This window comes from Heptranchias perlo, chromosome 34 (genome assembly GCF_035084215.1).
Source record: "Heptranchias perlo isolate sHepPer1 chromosome 34, sHepPer1.hap1, whole genome shotgun sequence".
Lineage (NCBI taxonomy): Eukaryota > Metazoa > Chordata > Chondrichthyes > Hexanchiformes > Hexanchidae > Heptranchias > Heptranchias perlo.
This window is the reverse complement of record NC_090358.1, coordinates 24,880,517-24,904,124: the sequence shown is the minus strand read 5'-3', so window position 1 is coordinate 24,904,124 and position 23,608 is coordinate 24,880,517.

Here is a 23,608-nt window from a genome sequence, read left to right as displayed (position 1 = left end):
CAAATAATCTGTTTTTTTTTCATTGGTGTTGGTTGAGGAATAAATATTGGCCAGGGGAGATCTCTCCTGCTCTTCTTCAAATAGTACCATGGGATCTTTTATGTCCACCTGAGAGGGCAGACAGGGCCTCGGTTTAACATCTCATCCGAAAGATGGCGCCTCTGACAGTGCAGCACTCCCTCAGTACTGCACTGGAGTGTCAGCTGGAGGAGTGGAGGCAAAAACTTTGGAATCATTTAAGAAACAATGAGGTGCAACAAGATGGGCCGAACGGCCTTCCCCATCCGTAATTATCTTGTGATCCTGTGAAAAGAGAGAAGAGGAGACAGGTTAACCCATCTTTTCTCCATCCAGATGTTGGCAGGCTCATTATTTATTTCCAACATTTTCTCTGACGGGCCTACTGCGATCTTCCCCGATCTCCCTCTGTAATCGTGACAGAAACCCAGGAGAAACGTTTCATTTATACCATACCTTTGCGGGTTTCCGCCAATTTTCCACCAAAGTTACATCGGGAGATTGGGGATCTCTCACCCCCACTGAAATTCTAAGCACCATGTTCATTGCATATTGCAACAAATTGCAGTCAAACTCTATCCTGGAACACCTCTCTTTCTCCGCCCAGGCAAATACTTGACGTAGGGTACGGTTAGTGTCGTGGTTATGTCACTGGGCTAATAAGCCAGAGCGTGTGAGTTCAAATCCACATGGTCAATTTGAATTCAGTCAAAACAAATCTATAAATAAAAATGACTATGAAGCTATTGGATCGCCACAAAAACCCAAAGGGTTCACTAATGTCCGAAAGGGCAAGGAACCTGCTGTCCTTACCCAGTCTGGCCTATATGTGACTCCAGTCTCACACCAACATGTTTGATTCTTAACTGTCCTCTGAAGTGGCCTAGCAAGCCACTCAGCTGCATCAGATCTGGGCAACTAGGGATGGGTGATAAATGTTGACCTTGTCAGCGAAGCCCACACAGAGGGGAAGAAAATGCCAGAGTTCAGTTTTGACAACTCATTTCCTGCAGTCACCAGAAACGAGCAAACAAACTTGCATTTATATAGCGACTTGTCTAGCCCTCAGCACAAACCATTACTACTCACTGTATGGTGCTCAAATCATTTGTGTCAATAATGCCTTCCTGGAACACCAACTGGGTGGCACAGAAACGGTTCGTTGGTGACACCAAAGTCCTTCCTCCATGTGCCTGAAATTATGCCCCTCAGGCACATTTGTTTTCCTCACCAGGAATGCTGAACATTTATTGTTTACAAAGGCAATTTTGAAGGTGCTATCCAGTTATCAACAATTTTTAAAAATGAACATAAGCTCTATTGCAAGGAGAAATAAATACACAGATGCATGTTTACCTTCTGTACAGTATCAACATGTAAATTATAATTTCATGGAAACTAAATCCTGTAGTGTACAGTTCTAGTGCAAAAATATTTTTTCTTCTGATTACATCCCCATACCCTGCTTCCAATAAACACCGATTGGCCTGTCAATGTTCTGGCAGGCTGTATGTTTATTCAATGAACAAAACAACTCCCTATAAAAGTTTAAATCCATGTTCCCATTAACTAGCATCAATCTCAAGTTCCTGATCAACATCCCTCCGAGATCTTTGTGCTCCTCCAATTCTGGCTTCTTGTGCATCCCCAATTTCCTTCGCTCTACCATTGGCAGCCATGCCTTCCTCTGCCTAGGCCCTAAGCTCCGGAAATCCCTCCCTAAACCTCTCCACCTCTCTACCTCTCTCTTCTCCTTTAACTCTTCCCGTAAAACCTACCTCTTTGACTAGCTTTTGGTCACCTGTCCTAATGTCTCTTTATGTGGCTCGGTGTCAAATTTTGTCTGAAAGCACCCCTGTGAAGCACCTTGGGACTCTTACTACGTTAAAGGCGCTATATAAATGCAAGTTGTTGTTGTTTCACTTCACCTGATTTCTGATCAACAGCTTTAAAAGTGAAACAGAAGAGCCAAGAACATAACTCAGATTAGGGTTCCCGAGTCATTGCTCTTCATGGGCCTCAAACATGGAGCCCTGGTGGTCACCTAATGCCACCATCCTGCCCTCCCAGTGGGGAGCCGCACTCTCAGGGAGCATGGGATGGAGGTAGCACTGCAATATTGGACCTATGATTCTCCGACCTGCCCTCCCTGCGAATGTGGGAGAGTGGGGTTGCAGAGTTACCTATATAAAAGTTTAAATCTGTGTTCCCATTAACTAGCATCAATCTCAAATTGCTAATGTAAACAGATCCTGGGATTTCTGATTAGGATTTATGCACCAATGTGGCAACTGCTCTTTCCAAACCTCCAGAGCCACGAAATTCAAATCGGACAAACCAGTGTAAAAAAATATATCAGCGTGAATGGGACTGAGCTCCCTAGGCCTCCAGGGCCTGATTGCTGGGAGTCGGGCAGGGGGTCACATGGTCAATAACATAGCAACCAACAGCAAGACTAACCAGAGATCTCCCAATCAGGTATCTGCTAGAAATACTCCAAGTCATTGACTAAATCCAAGTCACAACTTCGATGGGACAAATTAGAAACCAGGCTGGTTACACCATGCTTAGGGGAAAATCATTACACACTTCATAAAGAAGGACTACAATTGGGATAGTTTGTCCCGACAAAGCCACAGCTAAAAAGGAGGTGATCTTATCAAACAGCATGAACTAGGTCAAGGAGCTAGACAAGTGCCAGGCAATGACCATCTCCAACAAGAGAGAGTCTAACCACCTCCCCTTGACATTCAATGGCATTACCATTGCTGAATCCCCCACCATCAACATCCTGGGGGTCACCATTGACCAGAAACTTAACTGGACCAGTCACGTAAATACTGTGGTTACAAGAGCAGGTCAGAGGCTGGGTATTCTGTGGCAGGTGACCCACCTGCTGACTCCCCAAAGCCTTTCCACCATCTACAAGGCACAAGTCAGGAGTGTGATGGAATACTCTCCACTTGCCTGGATGAGTGCAGCTCCAACAACACTCAAGAAGCTCAACACCATCCAGGACAAAGCAGCCCGCTTCGTTGGCACCCCATCCACCACCCTAAACATTCATTCCCTTCACCACCGGTGCACTGTGGCTGCAGTGTGTACCATCTACAGGATGCACTGCAGCAACTCGCCAAGGCTTCTTCGACAGCACCTCCCAAACCTGCGACCTCTACCACCTAGAAGGACAAGGGCAGCAGGCACATGGGAACAACACCACCTGCACATTCCCCTCCAAGTCACACACAATCCTGGCTTGGAAATATATCACCGTTCCTTCATCGTCGCTGGGTCAAAATCCTGGAACTCCCTTCCTAACAGCACTGTGGGAGAACCTTCACCACACGGACTGCATCAGTTCAAGAAGGCGGCTCACCACCACCTTCTCGAGGGCAATTAGGGATGAGCAATAAATGCTGGCCTTGCCAGCGACGCCCACATCCCATGAACGAATAAAAAAAAGACAAAACACCAGACAGAAGATAATAGAAAGGTTCTCCCCTGGCAACGTGAAATCTTCTAAATTGTTGAAGTTTTGAATTTCCTATTGAATCTTTATTAGTAATATAAAGACACTCACCCCTTCCTCTCCCATTACAAGCAGTTTGGAAAATGTACAATAGCTACTAAATTATGCATCAGTTGAGTCAATTTTCCAACATTTAATTTGACAAATGAATATCTATGGAATAAAACCAATCACACTGATGTAAGCTACAGCACTTACTAAAAGAAAAAATGATGTGGAGATGCCGGTGATGGACTGGGGTGGACAAATGTAAGGAATCTTACAACACCAGGTTATAGTCCAACAATTTTATTTTAAAATCGCAAGCTTTCGGAGATTATCCCCTTCGTCAGATGAATGAGTGAAAAGGTTCTCAAATCGCATATCTTATACTATGCTGGGACAGCATCACACCAATCAAAAGGTGTCGTTGTTATTCAAACAGGCCAGTCACGGAGAACAGCACGTCCCAGTACACTGGATATACATTGTGTCAATTATACAGACAGACAGAAAGAAACCCAAAATGGCAGAGAGAGAGAGAGAGAGAGAATATTAAAAAACATAATTTTTTTTCCCCCTTTTGCATTTATATAGAGCCTTCCATGCCCTCAGGACATCCCAAAGTGCTTCACAGCCAATACACACGGACATACGAATTAAGAGCAGCAGTAGGCCATTTGACCCTTGAGCCTGCTCTGAAATACTTTTGATGTGGTGTCACTGTTGTAATATGGGAAACGTGGCAGCCAATTTGTGCACAGCGAGGTCCCACAAACAGCAACATGACCAGATAATCTGTTTTTTTAGGTGTCGGTTGAGGGATAATTATTGGCCAGTACACTGGGGAGAACTCCCCTGCTCTTCTTCAAAATAGTGCCATGGGATCTTTTACATCTAACTAAGAGGGCAGACGGGGCCTCGGTTTAACATCTCATCCAAAAGATAGCACCTCTGATAGTGCAGCACTCCCTCAGTACTGCTAGCCTAGATTTTGTACTACAAGTGGGATTTGAAGCTACAACTATGTGAATCAAAAGCAAGAGTGGTACCACTGAGCCAAGGCTGATAGCTTAGAGAGCCGATAGGCCATTTGGCCCATCTTAGCTCATCCATCCCTACAGTTGTCTTTTTTTCTTGCTCTATTTTTGATCAAAGAAGAATAAGGTTTTAAAGCCTATTTAATTATAAATAGAAATATTGCAAAAATGTTATTTTTAACCACAATGAGTATGGAGATGTTCATTATTTATTTGCATTATAGGGAGCTGCTGTAATCATTCAGGACACTGGTATATACTGTGCTCTGTTTTATAGTTATATCGATGGTGGCAAGTCAGATTTTGAGTCGATTACTTTTGGAATAAAGAAACCAAGAGACGTTAATATGGGTGTCTTTGGGATTCTTGTGCTGTGATGTAGTTCAGAATGGATGTCAACGTTGGAAGTGTGGGGGAGTCCAGAACATGGGGGCAAATCCTTAAAACTAGAGCCAGGCCGTTTAGGGGTGATGTCAGGGAGCACTTCTTCATACAAAGGGTAGTGGAATTCTGGAACTCTCTGCTCCAAAAAGAGACTGAGGCTGGGGAACAATCGAAGTGTGATTTAACCCTCAGCGTGCTGGTAGGTTTAGGGAGTTCCTTGGGCTGGCCAGCTTTGTTTTCAGGAGTTAAAATGTACATCCATCCAGTCACTCTAGATAACGCAAGGGGTGGGGGGAGGAAATGGGGGCAAATTTTACTCTCATTTAATTTGTTCCTTGATAATGGCTTGATGGAGAAATACACCTGGCAGTGTGGAATGGAGTTATACAGGCCAGGAAGGTCCCAGGTTCATCCCCTTGGCCTCTGTTGACTTCATTGATCTCACATTTGGCTACAAGGTAGTGGCGCTGCAGTATCCCTGGGCAAAAAAGGGGAAAAATAAAATAACCTCCTGATCACTATTAGGTGACACCTGATGGAAACCACCTGTTTGTGGTTGAGGACAGAGTTGGGCTTGGCTGTGATAACCCCCATGACTGAATAGTCAGCCAACAATCACTGCTCATATATAATGAATGGCCATTGGCAGAAGGGATGAAAATAGAGGGGGGGGGGGGGGAAGCAAAATATGGGAGAGGATATGTGGAGAGACTATAGAAGCTGGGATGGTTCTCCTTCGAGCAAAGGAGGTTAACGGGAGATTTAATAGAGGTGTTCAAAATTAAGAGATGTTTTGATAGAATAGATCAGGAGAAACTGTTTCCATTGGCAGGAGGGTCGGTAACCAGAGGACACAGATTTAAGGTAATTGGCAAAAAAGCCGGGGTGGGGGGGAGATGTGGAGAATTTTTCTTACTCAGCGAGTTGTTATGATCTGGAATGCACTGTCTGATGGAATCAGATTCAATAGTAACTTTCAAAAAGGAATTGAATAAATAGTTGAAAAGGAAAAATTTGCAGGGCTATGGGGAAACTGCAGGAGGGAGGGGAGGTGGGACTAATTGAATAGCTCTTTCAAAGAGCCGACACAGGCATGATGGGCCGAATGGCCTCCTTCTGTGCTGTATGATTCTATGATATGAGGATGAGGATCACCCCTTCACGTATCTTTAATAGATCCAGGCAGTCAAGCAAAAATACCACATAAGGAGTGATTTGTTGATCTGGTGCTCTTACTAGGGGGCGACACTTAAGGGAGAGCATTTCGGCAAATCACAGCTCGCACCCCTCTGATTGGCATATGGCATTTGTGTCACTCGTTGTCAAAGCACCAAAAATTATTTACTGATGCAATTTTAAAAACACATTTCAACTGCACTTACACTGTCTTTCCATTCAGTGAGCTAAGTCCCAGGTAAATGTCAGCAATGCCATTAAGTGTTCAACTGTCATTTTGAAGCTTTCTACCTGAGGAACTGGAGGTGAGACAGGATAAATATCCTTCATCTACTTCAATCAAGATGGAATTTAGGCTATAAATGCAACAAAAGCAACAACTTGCATTTATAAAGCATCTTTAACATAGTAAAACGTCCCAAGGCGCTTCACAGGAGCGATTATCAGACAAAATTTGACACCCGGCCACGTAAAGAGATATTAGGTCAGGTGACCAAAAGCTTGGTCAAAGAGGTTGGTTTTAAGGAGCATCTTAAAGGAGGAGATAGAGGTGGAGAGGCGGAGAGGTTTAGGGAGGGAATTCCAGACATTGGAGCCCAGGCAGCTGAAGGCACGGCCGCCAATGGTGGGGCAAAACTCTGAGGTATGATCAGAAAAGTATTTACATATCTAACTGCAAATATAAATATGTTTCCCTTCAATGGTCTGGTTTTTGACCGCCATCTTCTAGCACTCTTCCCCCTAATACCAGAATCAGGAGTAATAAAGCCACAAACATTGTACCTTTAAAATGTTCATAGTTCAATAGACGTCCACTTTCCTATCCAACAAATGACAAGGAATAGTACCAGTGCTGGGGGCTCTTGTTTAACACGGTCATACGAATCTGAGGAGTTCCTATCTGCAGCCCTCAGAAGAATTCCTGTCACGTTTGTCCATTCTCTACATTGATAAAGCTAATTGAAACTCCCAGCATTCAACTGAACATATATAATTACACAATAACACTTCTTTCATTAAACATGAAGCGCGAATGCAATTTAATAAATCTGACACCAGCCAGCCGCTGCTGTAATTAACCTGCGGCACTTTGATCACTTTTATTTCTCTCTTTCAATCATTTTCAAGCCATATCTGAGCCACCTTAAAAGTAAAGCATAGGTAATCATTCCAAGGCAAGGGATCTGTGGAAATAACCATGGCAGTGACATTTAAATAGAGAATCTGCCTCCAAGATTCACCTGTTCAGTCCTCACCTTGTTGCCTTTGCTGCCATCTGTCCAATTGACTACATGGGGGAAATTCAAGAGTTCCTTAGTTAGCTGGTATTGTTTGATGTGGTTACTGGTAACCAAAAGGCAACCAGGAAAGGTTACGCATTCCTGTGGTGTAGCATTCAAGCTTAATCTTCATTGTCCTGGAACTGAATGGTCAACTAGAGGTCAAACCAGACCATTGAAGGGAAACATATTTACATTTGCAGTTAGATATGTAAATACTTTTCTGATCATACCTCAGAGTTTTGCCCCACCATTGGCGGCCGTGCCTTCAGCTGCCTGGGCTCCAATGTCTGGAATTCCCTCCCTAAACCTCTCCGCCTCCCCACCTCGCTCTCCTCCTTTAAGATGCTCCCTCAGTGTCATTTATAGTTTAGTCGGTCCGAGGAGCAATTCTCAAATTCTCTATCTTTAATGGTTATGAATGATGAAGTATCATTCCATCACTGCGGTGACTTTTAAAACCAAAAATTAGCCCTTGTCACTCACTGGACCAGGAACAATTCTGGATTTCCATAACTCCATGTCTCAGCTATTTTAAGTATCCCTGTGTAGCTATAACATCATTAGACTAACGTGCGAGGAAATGTCAAACTCTACATCATTTCCGGGCGAGGAAATGTCAAACTCTACATCATTCCCTATGAATGAACACCATTGGCTGTCTGGTCCAGTTATTTGCAGTTAAGCTGGATAGCTTCATGAATTGATGGGAAGCTGAGAGTACTGGAGTATAGGGCAGACTCACAAAATCAGTAAAAGAAGGGAACAACTGCATACAGAGGCCAAAGCAAGGGCGGGAATGGGATGTCCAGGAGGATGATGATGTACAGGAGCCACCAGAAGCAAAGTAAGCCACATCAGCAGCATGGGAACAGCCACTTTAATTTGAGCCCCTGTAAGTTCTCTCCTTTGAGTCTAGCTGCATTGCCAACCCTCCCGGATCATCCTGGAGTCTCCAGGAATTAAAGACTAATCTTGATCACTAGTACTAATAACAGCAGCCACGTTAACTTTAGCCAGGTAGCATGTGTACAGCATCATACCTTTGCAATTGTACCATTAACCACTGAGACTGAAACTCAAAGGTGCCTAAGACCACCGAATACGCAAGCTAGTTGCACATCCTCAATGCAATGTTGTATCATGCATGTGTTATTAATAAAGGACACTTCAGACTATAAAAATCACAGCTGCCATTCACATATGGAAAAGGGTATAGATACTGTGAATTAGATTCTGTGAATTACTCCTCCCAGCTCAGAGTTTTGTCCACCAGGAATGCATAGCGAGAGTTTCAGGTGTGGAAGGTCACAGCATCCCAAACCATTTTCTGGCCGTAAATTTTGGAAAATGCTTTTTGGTGCTTTGTCCCCCCACCACCTCCAACAGCTTAATTCTTAATATACGTTCCTGTCACGTGAAGTCTGCACCTGGAGCCATAATTCATAAATCTACCCGGCGTCCCCCAAACACTCTGAGAGTCATTAAAATAACACGTTCAGACATCACTGGAGTGAGCTCCACTGATTTATAGCTCCTGCCTCATGTTTAGTTTCAATTAAAAATGGAGCCTTACTGACATGGACTTGTACCTGTGATGAGGAAATCATTCAATTGAGTGAGGGTAAACTACAAGGGAAATGTGAGCAAATCTTCCCCTCCTATAAATCCACTTCTGTTACTCAGTTCACAGACCAGACAGATAATTGAAATAGTCACAGTTCCCAAAACTAATCCTTGAATTACAGTAAGTCAAGTATTTCTGCACAGAAACGGTGTAACCACAGCTCCATATTATACATGTATTTTATAAACATATAAATAGTAAAAGGGCAGTCAAAGGAAGCGTGGGTCTGATTAGGGACAAAAAAGGAGATCTTCTTGTGGAGGCTGGGGGCATGGCTGAGGCACTAAATGAATACTTTCACTAGGGAAGAGGATGCTACCATTGTACCACACAACATGATGGACGGTGCCCTCAGTGTGAAGATGAGACTTCGTCTCCACAAGGACTAGTCACTCCTACCAATACTGTCATGGACAGATGCATCTGCGGTGGGTAGATTGGTGAGGACGAGGCCAAGTAGGTTTTTCCCTCGTGTTGGTTCTCTCACCACTGCCGCAGGCCCAGTCTGGTAGCTATGTCCTTCAGGACTCGGCCAGCAATGGTGCTACCAAGCCACTCTTAGTGATGAACATTGAAGTCCCCCACCCAGAATACATTTTGTGCCCTTGTTACCCTCAGTGCTTCCTCCAAGTGATGCTCAACATGGAGGAGCACTGATTCATCAGCTGAGGGAGGACAGTAGGTGGTAATCAGCAGAATGTTTCCTTACCCGTGTTTGACCTGATGCCATGAGATTTCATGGGGTCTGGCGTCAATGTTGAGGACTCCCAGGGCCCCTCCCTCCTGACTGTGTATCACTGTACCGCCACCTCTAGTGGGCCTGTCCTGCCGGTGGGACAGAACATACCCAGGGATGATGATGGAGGAGTCTGGGACGTTGGCTGAAAGGTATGATTCTGTGAGTGCTATATCAGGCTGTTGCTTGACTAGTCTGTGGGACAGATCTCTCAATTTTGGCACAAGTTCCCAGATGTTAGTAAGGGGGACTTTGCAGGGTCAATTGGGCTTGGTTTGCCTTTGCCATGTCCAGTGCCTAGTGGTCCGATGCCGGGCGGTCCGTCCGGTTTTATTCTTATTATGACTTTTTGTAGCGGGATTGTACAACTGAGTGGCTTGCTGGGCCATTTCAGAGGGCAATTAAAACATCAACCACATTGCTGTGGTCTGGAGTCACATATAGGCCAGACTGGGTAAGGACGGCAGGTTTCCTTCCCTAAAGTGCATTAGTGAACTAGATGGGTTTTTACAACAATCCAGTAGTTTCATGGTTACCATTACTGATATTAGCTTTTTATTCCAGATTAACTGAATTTAAATTCCCCAGCTGCCATGGCAGGAATTGAACTCATGACTACCACACTATTAGTCCAGGCCTTGTGGATTACTAGTCTAGTAAAAGAACCACTATGTTACCGTACCCGATCTTATTACATAGAATTTTACAGCACAGAAACAGGAGATTCGGCCCAACATGTCTATGCCGGTATTTATGCTCCACACAAGCCTCCTTCCACCTTACATCATCTCACCCTATCAACATATCCCTCTAATTCCTTTCTCCCTCACAGTCCGTGATGTCCTATCACTAGTCCAGCCGGCAGAGAATCCTCCGCACCCACACACATGAATACCAGGCACTCCCTGTCCTCTGGCTGCTGAGCTAGGGAAGGCAGTTCAACACCTTGATGCTTCTCACCAAGCAGCTACCTGCCGAGTTACATTGAGTTACATAGAAACTACAGCACAGAAACAGGCCATTCAGCACAACTGGTCTCTGCCGATGTTTATGCTCCACACGAGCCTCCTCCCACCTTACTTCATCTCACCCTATCATCATGTCCTTCTATTCCTTTCACCCTCATTTGCTTATCGAGTTTCCCCTTAAATGCATCTATGCTAGTCACCGTTCTCACCACTCTCTGAGTAAACAGGTTTCTCCTGAATTGCTTATTGGATTTATTAGTGACTATCTTATATTTATGGCCCCTAGTTTTGGTCGCCCCGACAAGTGGAAACATCTTCTCTACGTCTACACTATCGAAGACTTTCATAATTTTAAGGACCTCTATCAGGTCACTTCTCAGACTTCTCTTTTCTAGAGAAAAGAGCCATAGTCTGTTCAGTCTTTCCTTAAGTTGTACCCTCTCAGTTCTGGTATCATCCTTGTAAACCTGTGGATTTACACAGTTAGTGATGGTGAATAATTTTAAGTCGGAACTAGAGTGTAAATTCAGTTGAAGAGAGCACGGGTCAGAGATAAGATTATAACACCGTAGTGTCGATTTGCCAACAAGCGCTTCCATCGAGTAAGGCTCCCTGCTGGGAGTGTGGGATCACTGAATTTACCCTTATAGACTACCATTAAAGTATCCGCATTCCCAGTGCAGACCGAAAATCCTGTGGACCCACTGACCTCTGTATTTGATTTTCTGAACGTGCACCCAGGGAGCCAAGCTCTGTGTTGGGAGCAGGAATTTGTAACATGCACCTATATATATTCAAATTAAATTGGGATCGCAGCCACGTTCTGTGAACAGTTGAAAAGAGAATCAGCAGCTCTTCTTATAAAGAGGCAATAAACCCGAGGAAAAAGAATTGCACATACATATAACGAGAAAAAAACCCTGAAAACATCCTGGACAAAGCAGCCCACTTGATTGGCACCCCATCCACCACCCTAAACATTCACTCCCTTCACCACCGGCGCACCATGGCTGCAGTGTGTACCATCCACAGGATGCATTGCAGCAACTCACCAAGGCTTCTTCAACAGCACCTCCCAAACCCGCGACCTCTACCACCTAGAAGGACAAGGGCAGCAGGCACATGGGAACACCTGCACGTTCCCCTCCAAGTCACACACCATCCTGACTTGGAAATATATCGCCGTTCCTTCATCGTCGCTGGGTCAAAATCCTGGAACTCCCTACCTAACAGCATTGTGGGAGAACATTCACCACACGGACTGCAGCGGTTCAAGAAGGCGGCTCACCACCACCTTCTCAAGGGCAATTAGGGATGGGCAATAAATGCTGGCTTTGCCAGTGATGCCCACATCCCATGAACGAATATTTAAAAAAATTCAAAACACCAGATGAAACAACAAGCAAGCAGAGTATTACCTGGATCAGGAAATATGGGGAGTAGCTAATAATTACCACGGAGAATGGTTTGGTCTAGGTTGGAAGTCTGCCTTCTGGACTCTATGCAACTGCCTAATCTTCATGTTGAACTTTAACCCCATGTTGGAGTTCTGAAAGCAAAAGTTACAACATTGGTGAGAGAGGGAAAAAAAAACTACTGTACAATCCCTTCATGCCTCTTTGTCCCAATTCAACTGAAACAAGTTCCGCTAAGAGATGATAAGAGAGCAGGTCAGGTCAGGTCAGGTCTGCCAAGTTCATCACTCAGTTCCAGGGATACATTCCATCCCTAAATTAACATTAGAAGAGGAGCTCTCCCCCGGCTTCACTCATCTGCACTTTGTCCATTGGTGCAAGGGCTACACGGTGGCTCAGAACTGTCACTGAGTCAGGTGTCAGCCATGGCTCGGTGGGAGCAACTTGCCTCTGAGTCAGAAGGTCGTGGGTTAGAAGCATTGGAACAAGTGTAGACCATTCAATCCCTCGAGCCTGTTCCGACATTCAATTAGACCATGGCTGATCTGTGTCTTTGCTCCATTTACCTGCTTTGGCTCCATGACCCTTAATACCCCTGCCTAACAAAAATCTATCAATCTCAGTTTTGAATTTTTCAATTGACCCCCAGCCTCAACAGTTTTTTGGGGGAGAGAGTTCCAGATTTCCACTACCCTTTGTGTGAAGAAGTGCTTCCTGACATCACCCCTGAACGGCCTAGCTCTAATTTTAAGATTATGCCCCATTATTCTGGACTCCCACACCAGAGAAAATAGTTTCTCTCCATATACCTTATCAAATCCTTTAATCATGCTAAACACCTCAATTAGATCACCCCTTAATCTTCTATACTCAAGGGAATTCAAGCCTAGTCTATGCAACCTGTCCTCATAATTTAACCCTTTTAATCCCCTATCATTCTGGTGAATCTGTGCTGCACCCCCTCCAAGGCCAATATATCCTTCCTGAGGTGCGGTGCCCAGAACTGAACGCAGTATTCCAGATGCAGTCTAACCAGAGATTTATATAACAGTAACATAACATCCACCCCATTGTATTCCAGCCCCATTGAGATAAAGGCCAACATTCCGTTAGCCTTTTAAAATTATTTTTATACTGTCCACTAGCTTAGAATCATAGAAAGGTTACAGCATGGAAGGAGGCCATTCGGCCCATAGAGTCCGTGCCGGCTCTATGCAAGAGCAATCCAGATAGTCCCACTCCCCCGCCGTTTCCCTACAGCCCTGCAAATATTTTCCCTTCAAGTACTTATCCAGTTCCCTTTTGAAGGCCATGATTGAATCTGCCTCCAGCACTCCTTTAGGCAGTACATTCCAGATCCTAACCACTCGCTTGTTATCCCAGTTTATATTAGGATATGATGTGGAGATGCCGGTGATGGACTGGGGTGGACAAATGTAAGGAGTCGCACAACACCAGGTTATAGTCCAACAGCTTTATTTGAAATCACAAGCTTTCGGAGGCTTCCTCCTTTATCACCACCACATCATATTCCCATGCGGCTATTTGCGCCTGCAGCTCACCAACCTTGTTTACCACGCTTCATGCGTTTACACACATGCACTGCAAACTAGTCTTAGCTTTTAGTGATTTCTGTACTTGGACCCCTAAATCTCTGCTCCTCTATAATTCATGGCTTCTCACTATTTAGGAAATACTCTGATCTATTTTTCTTCGGTCCAAAGTGGATGACCTCATACTTCTCCACACTGAGCTCCATCTGCCACAGTTTTGCCCATTCATTTAATCTATCAATGTCCCTTTGCAACTTTCTAACTTAGTGTCATCAGCAAACTTAGATATTCGGCTCTCTATTCCTTCATCTAAGTCACTGAAAAATATAATGAAAAGTTGAGGCCCCAGTACAACACTAGTCACATCCTGCCAATAGGAGTACATACTCATTATCACTACCCTCTGACTCCTACCTCCTAACCAATTCCCTACCTATGTCAATAGGTTGCCTCCAATTCCATGCGCTTTCATTTTTGCTAACAGTCTCTCATGTGGAACCTTATTGAATGCCTTCTGGAAGTTCATAGAAACAACATCCATAGACACTCCCTTATCTACAAGGTTAGTGACCTCCTCAAAAAATTCAACGAGGTTAAACTCCCAATCCAGAAACTCGAGCTCCATAATCTAGGCTGACACTTCAGTGCAGAACTGAGGGATTATCGGAAGTGCCTTCTTTCAGATGAGATGTTAATCCAAGGTACTGTCTGCCCCCTCAGGTGGACATTAAAGATCCCATGGCACTATTCTAAGAAGAGCAGGAGAGTTGTCCTCGGAGTCCTGGCCAATATTTCGCCCTCAAGCAACATCACTAAAACAGACTATCAGGTCATTTATCTTACTGTTGCTTGTAGGACCTTGCGGTATGCAAATTGGCTGCTGCATTTCCCTATATGGCTACACTTCAAGAGTTCTTCATTGGCTGTGAAATGCTTTGAAATGTTACGAAAGACGCTATATAAATTCAAGTTCTTACATTAATTCTGTTGTCACGTGACTGTCACTGTGCTTCTCTATACTCTCTACAATTAAAAGAGGTGCCATTACACTACTGGGTGTATTCTATAGGCCACCAACCAGTGGGAAGGATATAGAGGAGCAAAGTTGCAGGGAAATTACAGAGAGGTGCAAAGGCTATAGAGTAGTGATAACTGGGGACTTCAACTATCCTAATATAGACTGGGATAACAATAATAATATAAGTGCCACTGAAAGCCATCTCCTCATGAGGACCACCGAGCTGTCTGACTTTAGAACCATCCACCTTCCTCTCGCTGATAGTTGCCTGTTAAGTATTCACCAAGCAAGTCAAAGCTAGCATGAGAGCGTTCATGAGATTTACTGCTGCTGTGGAGTCAATGGCCTGTGTTACCTATAGTTACCGCTGGTATTACTCCATGTTCGATATCAGATTTCAGTGTAGATAATTATTTGTAAGTCCCTTTGTAGTACCTCGGATATGGAACCAAATTTCTACTCAACACAATCCATGTGCTGTGACAGACTCCAGTAGAAAACAGGCCCATTAGGGTCTATACATTGAGACAATCCAGAAGAAGCAGATAGCACTGAGGACCCTGAGGCCCAATTATCTTCTCCAGGATTAATTACCTTAGTGTAGGAAAGATTAGGAGCCTTTCAAAAGGCTCTCAGCTGCTATGAGTTACACTGAGGCCTCTTAAGGGTGTAAAGGGCAGAATTCCCGGGGTGACACAGGAACTGTTACTGACACACCCACTTGATATCGGGGGCAGGGTGAGGGCCTCCTTCGCCACCCCCCTCCCCACAGCTGACGAATAGTTTGAGTGAAAAAACCGGGGCAGAATCCCGGTACCTCAAACTCTGGCCACAGATGGGGCATCCGCATTTAATCTGAGCTGGAATTTCAGATCCAAAGTGTCTTTATCTGAGGGAGGAATTTTAACCTACCCTCCTGACGGGGAGCTGACAGGGTTGGATTGGCCACAGTGGAAAGTAAAATCGGGCGGAGTGTAAAATGGGCAGCCGATCCAAACCCATCAGTTTCCCAGCAGATTGTGGGTTCAAGCCCCACATCAGAGACTAGTAAGAGTAAGAGATGCAGGCAGGTAGTGCAGGGGTCCCCTGTGTCCATCCCCCTCTCAAACAGATATGCCACTTTGGATGCTGTTGGGGGGGATGACTTATCAGGGGAAGGCAGCAGCAGCCAACTTCCTGGCACCACGGGTAGCTCTGCTGCACAGGCTGGGAGGAAAAAGAGTGGCAGAGCTATAGTGATAGGGGACTCAATTGTAAGGGGAATAGACAGGCGTTTCTGCGGCCGCAACCGAGACTCCAGGATGGTGTGTTGCCTCCCTGGTGCAAGGATCAAGGATGTCTCGGAGCGGCTACAGAACATTTTGGAGGGGGAGGGCGAACAGCCAGCTGTCGTGGTGCACATAGGCACCAACGATATAGGTAAAAAAGGGGATGAGGTCCTAAAAGCAGAATATAGGGAGTTAGGAGGTAAATTAAAAAATAGGACCTCAAAGGTAGTAATCTCAGGATTGCTGCCAGTGCCACGTGCTAGTCAGAGTAGAAATAGGAGGATATTTCAAATGAATACGTGGCTAGAGGAATGGTGCAAGGGGGAGGGATTCAAATTCCTGGGACACTGGAAACGGTTCTGGGGGAGGTGGGACCAGTACAAACCGGACGGTCTGTACCTGGGCAGGGCCGGGACCGCTGTCCTAGGAGGAGTGTTTGCTAGTGCTGTTGGGGAGGGTTTAAACTAAAGTGGCAGGGGGTTGGGAACCTGAGCAGGGAGAGAGAGGAAAGCGTAACAGGAAGGGACAGAAGGTATGGAGTAATAGGTAAAGTGTTAAAAAAGGAAAAAGCAGGAACTAAGCGTCACAAAACAGATTTGAAAGTTCTTTATCTGAATGCACGTAGCATTCGTAATAAAATGGACGAGTTAACGGCACAAATAACAACGTATGGGTATGATCTTGTGGCCATTACAGAAACATGGCTGCAGGGTGACAACGACTGGGAATTAAATATGCCAGGGTATTTAACAATCAGGAAGGACAGGCAGGAAGGAAGGGGAGGTGGGGTGGCTATGTTAATAAAGGAAGGAATCACTGTAATACAGAGAAATGATATTGGGACAAAGCATCAAGATAATGAAACAGTTTGGGTGGAGATAAGGAATAATAAGGGAAAAAAACATTAGTGGGCGTAGTATATAGGCCTCCTAATAGTTGCAACTCTGCTGGAAGAAGTATTAATCAGGAGATAGTCGGGGCATGTAATAAGGGAACAGCCATAATTATGGGGGATTTTAATTATCATATTAACTGGACAAATCAAATTGGGCAGAGCAGCCTTGAGGACGAGTTCATTGAGTGCATCAGGGATGGATTTCTTGAGCAGTATGTAACTGATCCTACAAGGGGGCAGGCAACCTTGGACCTGGTCCTGTGTAATGAGTCAGGATTAATTAATAATGTCCTAGTTAAGGATCCCCTTGGAACGAGCGACCACAACATGGTTGAATTCCATATCCAATTAGAGGGTGAGAAGGTTGATTCTCAAACAAGCGTACTGAGCTTGAATAAAGGAGACTATGATGGTATGAGAGCGGAATTGATTAAAGTGGACTGGGAAAACAGATTAAAGGGTAAGACGGTACATGAGCAGTGGTGTTCATTTAGGGAGTTATTTTACAACTTTCAAAATAAATATATTCCACTGAGGAAAAAAGGGTGTAAAAGAAATGACAGCCACCCGTGGCTAAGTAAAGAAATCAAGGATAGTATCCGACTAAAAACAAGGACATATAAGGTAGCCAAACTTAGTGGGAGGATAGAAGATTGGGAATTCTTCAAAAGACAGCAAAAAGTAACTAAAGGATTGATTAAGAAAGGGAAGTTAGATTATGAAAAGAAATTAGCAAAAAATATAAAAACAGATAGCAAGAGTTTCTATAGTTATATAAAAAGAAAAAGGGTGGCTAAGGCAAACATAGGTCCCTTAGAGGATGAGACCGGGAAATTAATGGTGGGAAACATGGAGATGGCAAAAATGCTGAACAAATATTTTGTTTCAGTCTTTACAGTAGAGGACACTAAGAATATCCCAACACTGGACAAACAGGGGACTCTCGGGGGGGAGGAGCTAAATACGATTAAAATCACTCAGGAGATGGTACTCAGTAAAATAATGGGACTCAAGGCGGATAAATCCCCTGGACCTGATGGCTTTCATCCTAGGGTCTTGAGGGAAGTGGCAGTAGGGATTGTGGATGCTTTGGTGATAGTTTTCCAAAATTCCCTGGACTCAGGAGAGGTCCCGGCAGATTGGAAAACTGCTAATGTAACACCGTTATTTAAAAAGGGTAGTAGGCAGAAGGCTGGAAATTATAGGCCAGTTAGCTTAACATCTGTGGTGGGTAAAATTTTGGAGTCTATTATTAAGGAGACAGTAACGGAACATTTAGATAAGCATAATTTAATAGGACAAAGTCAGCATGGCTTTATGAAGGGGAAGTCATGTCTGACAAATTTGCTTGAGTTCTTCGAGGATATAACGTATAGGGTGGATAAAGGGGAACCAGTGGACGTAGTGTATTTAGACTTCCAGAAGGCATTCGACAAGGTGCCACATAAAAGATTATTACTTAAGATAAAAAATCACGGGATTGGGGGTAATATTCTGGCATGGGTGGAGGATTGGTTATCAAACAGGAAGCAGAGAGTTGGGATAAATGGTTCATTTTCGGACTGGCAACCAGTAACCAGTGGTGTTCCACAGGGGTCGGTGCTGGGTCCCCAACTCTTTACAATCTATATTAACGATTTGGAGGAGGGGACCGAGTGCAACATATCAAAATTTGCAGATGATACAAAGATGGGAGGGAAAGTAGAGAGTGAGGAGGACATAAAAACCTGCAAGGGGATATAGACAGGCTGGGTGAGTGGGCGGAGATTTGGCAGATGCAATATAATATTGGAAAATGTGAGGTTATGCACTTTGGCAGGAAAAATCAGAGAGCAAGTTATTTTCTTAATGGCGAGAGACTGGAAAGTACTGCAGTACAAAGTGATCTGGGGGTCCTAGTGCAAGAAGATCAAAAAGTTGGTATGCAGGTGCAGCAGGTGATCAAGAAAGCCAACGGAATGTTGGCTTTTATTGCTAGGGGGATAGAATATAAAAACAAGGAGGTATTGCTGCAGTTATATAAGGTATTGGTGAGACCGCACCTGGAATACTGCATACAGTTTTGGTCTCCATACTTAAGAAAAGACATACTTGCTCTCGAGGCAGTACAAAGAAGGTTCACTCGGTTAATCCCGGGGATGAGGGGGCGGACATATGAGGAGAGGTTGAGTAGATTGGGACTCTACTCATTGGAGTTCAGAAGAATGAGAGGCGATCTTATTGAAACATATAAGATTGTGAAGGGGCTTGATCGGGTGGATGCAGTAAGGATGTTCCCAAAGATGGGTGAAACTAGAACTAGGGGGCATAATCTTAGAATAAGGGGCTGCTCTTTCAAAACTGAGATGAGGAGAAACTTCTTCACTCAGAGGGTGGTAGGTCTGTGGAATTTGCTGCCCCAGGAAGCTGTGGAAGCTACATCATTAGATAAATTTAAAACAGAAATAGACAGTTTCCTAGAAGTAAAGGGAATTAGGGGTTATGGGGAGCGGGCAGGAAATTGGACATGAAGCTGAGTTCGGATCGGTCAATGCCCTGTGGGTGGCGGAGAGGGCCCAGGGGCTATGTGGCCGGGTCCTGCTCCGACTTCTTGTGTTCTTTAGATTTGTGGTTGGGATCAGATCAGCCATGATCTTATTGAATGGCGGAGCAGGCTCGAGGGGCCGATTGGCCTACTCCTGCTCCAATTTCTTATGTTCTTATGTTCTTATGTACTTGAGCACATAATCTAGGCCAGCACTCCCAGTGCAGTACTGAAGGAGTGCTGCACTGTTGGAGGTGCCATATTTCGAATGAAACGTTAGACTGAGGCCCAGTCTGCCCTCTCAGGTGGACGTAGAAGATCCCATGGCACTATTCAAAGAAAAGCAGAGGAGCTTTCCCGGTGTCTTGGCCAATATAAACCCCTCAACCAATACCTAAATAGATTATCTGGTTGTTAGCTCATCGCTGTTTGTGGGACCTTGATGTGCGCAAATTGGCTGCTGCATTTCCTACTTTATAGCAGTGACCACACTTCAGAAAGTGCTTAATTGGCTGTAAAGTGCTTCGGGACGTACAGCGGTCGTGAAAGGCGCTATAGAAATGCAAGTTCTTTCTTTATATATGTTTTTTTGTGTTCACATTCGGACAGGTTGATATTCTTGCTTCTTCTTACTGTACTTTTTCAATTCAGGATGCTTTGCTCAGGCCTCCACCAGGTCCTCACAGTGATTCACACATGCTGACCCAGTCTGTGATGTATTGCCATGCCCGGTTCAAGTTTATTTGCTTTTCAAATATGCTCCCTATCATGATGCCCATGTTTATCAGAACGTCCTTGTCCGAGTGAATGAAACAAGCTTTCCTCACATTTTCTTGGGCCATTCCTCTACAGATTTGCTCACTCTACCGCTGGATGAATGTAACCATTCATCACTTACGCCAATTAAACGGTCTGTTAGTTGCTTGAAAAGCATGAAAGGAGCTTTATGATAGGTGCGCCATGATTGGCCCGTTTTCTTTCACGCTTGCTATACTTTTCCGCAGTCATTTACAGCGAAATTTGGGTTTCAGGTTGTTAAAATCCATGAAAACAACACATTTTACCTTTGATTTAAAAGAAGAGAATTATGGCTGTAATTTAGGGAGGTCACATTTCCAGTGTCAACCTTCCTGTTTTATTAGTGGGTAGAAGAGGTAGGTCGGAAAAGCAGTAACGGATTATTTGTACGCAGCAAAGGAGGAACGGATCACTTGGCACCACTCTGTATCTTTCACTAAAAGGCAAATTTGGTTTTCAAAATCAGTACGTTTGCTTTCCCATTAAATTTTAAGCAAATATTCTCACACAGACCCATTCTAATGCAAGTTCTTTCTTTCAGTGATTGATTGACGAGCTCCTAGGCAGAGAACTGGTGTCAGTCCAGACCTTGGGTTGCACGATGACCAGCACCAATGACAGTCAATGATCTGATAGCTAGAATCGTGCCTATGCCAATCTTGAGCAAGTATTGCCGATTTCCATCCAGCCTTCCCCACCCCACAAAGTGAAGCACTTATCTGTCAGGAGAATGGACAAAGATTGTCTACTGTGACTGACAGATTCAAGCAATGGGAAGCAATGGGCCTCGAGCTCAGCAGTGATCCAGTTGAGAAATCCTTGCTGCAACCAGCAAATGTCTGGGCTGCTCCAAATTTTAACCCCCAAGAAAGGGTGGGTTGGGGGCAGGTGGGAAGTAAAAGTACTCCCTTTTCGTAGCGGGATGAGTCTACGTCTGGGTTTGACCCAGAGGTGTTTGGATGTGTGCGCTTCTGACACCCGGAAGTCCCACCGACACTTAAAGCCAGCGGGATAATATTTAAAGGGCCAGTGTAAGCATTTAAACCACTTAAGGCGATTACCTTTTAGTGTATTAAGTTACACAAGCCATTTAAATTTCTCCTGAATGTGTCTCCCTTGGCCTCTGAAAGATGCCATGGAAACAGAGGTGAGTTGCAGCCGGCCCTCATTTGGACCTTTAATTGGCAAGTGAAGAAAAGGTGAGTTTTTGCAGCAGAGTAATCAGTTAACATAAGAAATAAGAAATAGGAGCAGGAGTGGGCCTCACGGACCCTCGAATCTGCTCCGCCATTCAATAAGATCATGGCTAATCTTCTACCTCAACTCCACTTTCCCGCCCTATCCCCATACCCCTTGATTCTTTTTGTGTCCAAAAATCTATCGACCTCAGTCTTGAATACACTCAACGACTGAGCATCCAAGGCCCTTTGGGGTAGAGAATTCCAAATATTCACAACCCTCTGAGTGAAGAAATGTTTCCTCGTCTCAGTCCCTTATCCTGAGACTATGACCCCTAGTTCTAGGCTCTCCAGCCAGGCGTAACAGCCTCTCAGCATCTACCCTGTCAGGCCCTCTAAGAATTTTTAATGTTTCAATGAGATCACCTCTCATTCTTCTAAACTCCAGAGAATATAGGCCTATTCTACTTAATCTCTCCTCACAGGACAATCCTCTCATCTCAGGAATCAATCTAGTGAACTTTAATTGCACCACCTCTAAAGCAAGTATATCCTTCCATAGGTAAGGAGATCAAAATTGTATGCAGTACTCCAGGTGTGGTCTCATCAGAGCCCTGTATAATTGCAGCAAAACCTCCTTACTCTTATACTCCAACCCCCTTGCAATAAAGGCTAACACATCATTTGCCTTCATAATTGCTTACTGTACCTGCATGTTAACTTTCTGTAATTCATGCACAAGGACACACAAATCCTTCTGACTACCAACTTAGTCTCTCACCTTTTTAAAAAATATTCTGCTTTTCTATTCTTCCTAGCAAAGTGGATAATTTTACATTTCCTCACATTATACTCCATCTGCCACCTTCTCACCCACTCACTTAACCTGTTTATATCCCTTTGCAGCCCCTTTGCGTCCTGCTTACAGCTTATTTTCCCACCCAGCTTTGTATCATCAGAAAACATGGATACATTACACTCTGTCCCCTCATCTAAGTCATTGGTATATATTGTAAACAGCTGAGGCCCAAACACTGATCCTTGCGGCACCCCACTGGTTACAACCGGCCAACCTGAAAATAACCCGTTTATTCCTACTCTCTATTTTCTGTCCGTTAACCAATCCTCAATCCATGCTAATATATTACCTCCAATCCCATGAGCCCTAATCTTGTGTAACAACCTTTTATGTGGCATCTTATTGCATGCCTTTTGAAAACCCAAATATACAACATCCACTGGTTCCCCCTTATCTGCGCTGCTAGTTACACCCTCAAAAAACTCGAGTAGATTTGTCAAACACGATTTCCCTTTCATAAAACCGTGTTGACTCTGCCTAATCATATTATGATTTTCTAAGTGCCCTGTTATTATGTCCTTAATAATAGATTTTAGGATTTTCCCTGCTACTGATGTCAGGCTAACTGGCCTATAGTTCCCTGTTTTCTCTCTCCCTCCTTTCTTGAATAGCGGGGTTACATTTGCTACCTTCCAATTCACTGGGATCGTTCTAGGATCTAAGGAATTCTGGAAGATCAAAACCAATGCATCCACTATCTCTGCAGCCACCTCTTTTCAAACCCTAGGATGTAGGCCATCAGGTCCAGAGGATTTGTTGGCTTTTAATCCCATTAATTTCTCCAGTACTTTTTCTTTACTAATCTTAATGACTTTAAGTTCCTCACTCTCATTAGACACTTGGTTCCCCACTAATTACGATAGTTCTTTGTGTCTTCTACTGTGAAGACAGATACAAAATATTTGTTTAACATCTCTGCCATTTCATTATTCCCCATTGTAATTTCTCCTGTCTCATCCTCTAAGGGACCCACATTTACCTTTGCTAATCTCTTCCTTTTTACATACTTGTAGAAGCTCTTACAATCTGTTTTTATATTTCTTGCTAGTTTTCTCTCATATTCTATTTTCTCCCTCTTTATCAATTTCTTGGTCATCCTTTGCTGATTTCTAAAACCCTCCTGATCCTCAGGTTTACTATTCTTTTTGGCAATGGCTGGGGAGTCCAGAACCAAGGGGTCACAGTCTCAGGATACAGGGGTATGCCATTTAGAACCGAGATGAGGAGAAATTTCTTCACTCAGAGGGCGGTGAACCTGTGGAATTCTCTACCACAGAAGGCAGTGGAGGCCAAGTCATTAGATGTATTCAAGAAGGAGAAAGATATATTTCTTAATGCTAAAGGGATCAAGGGATATGGGGAA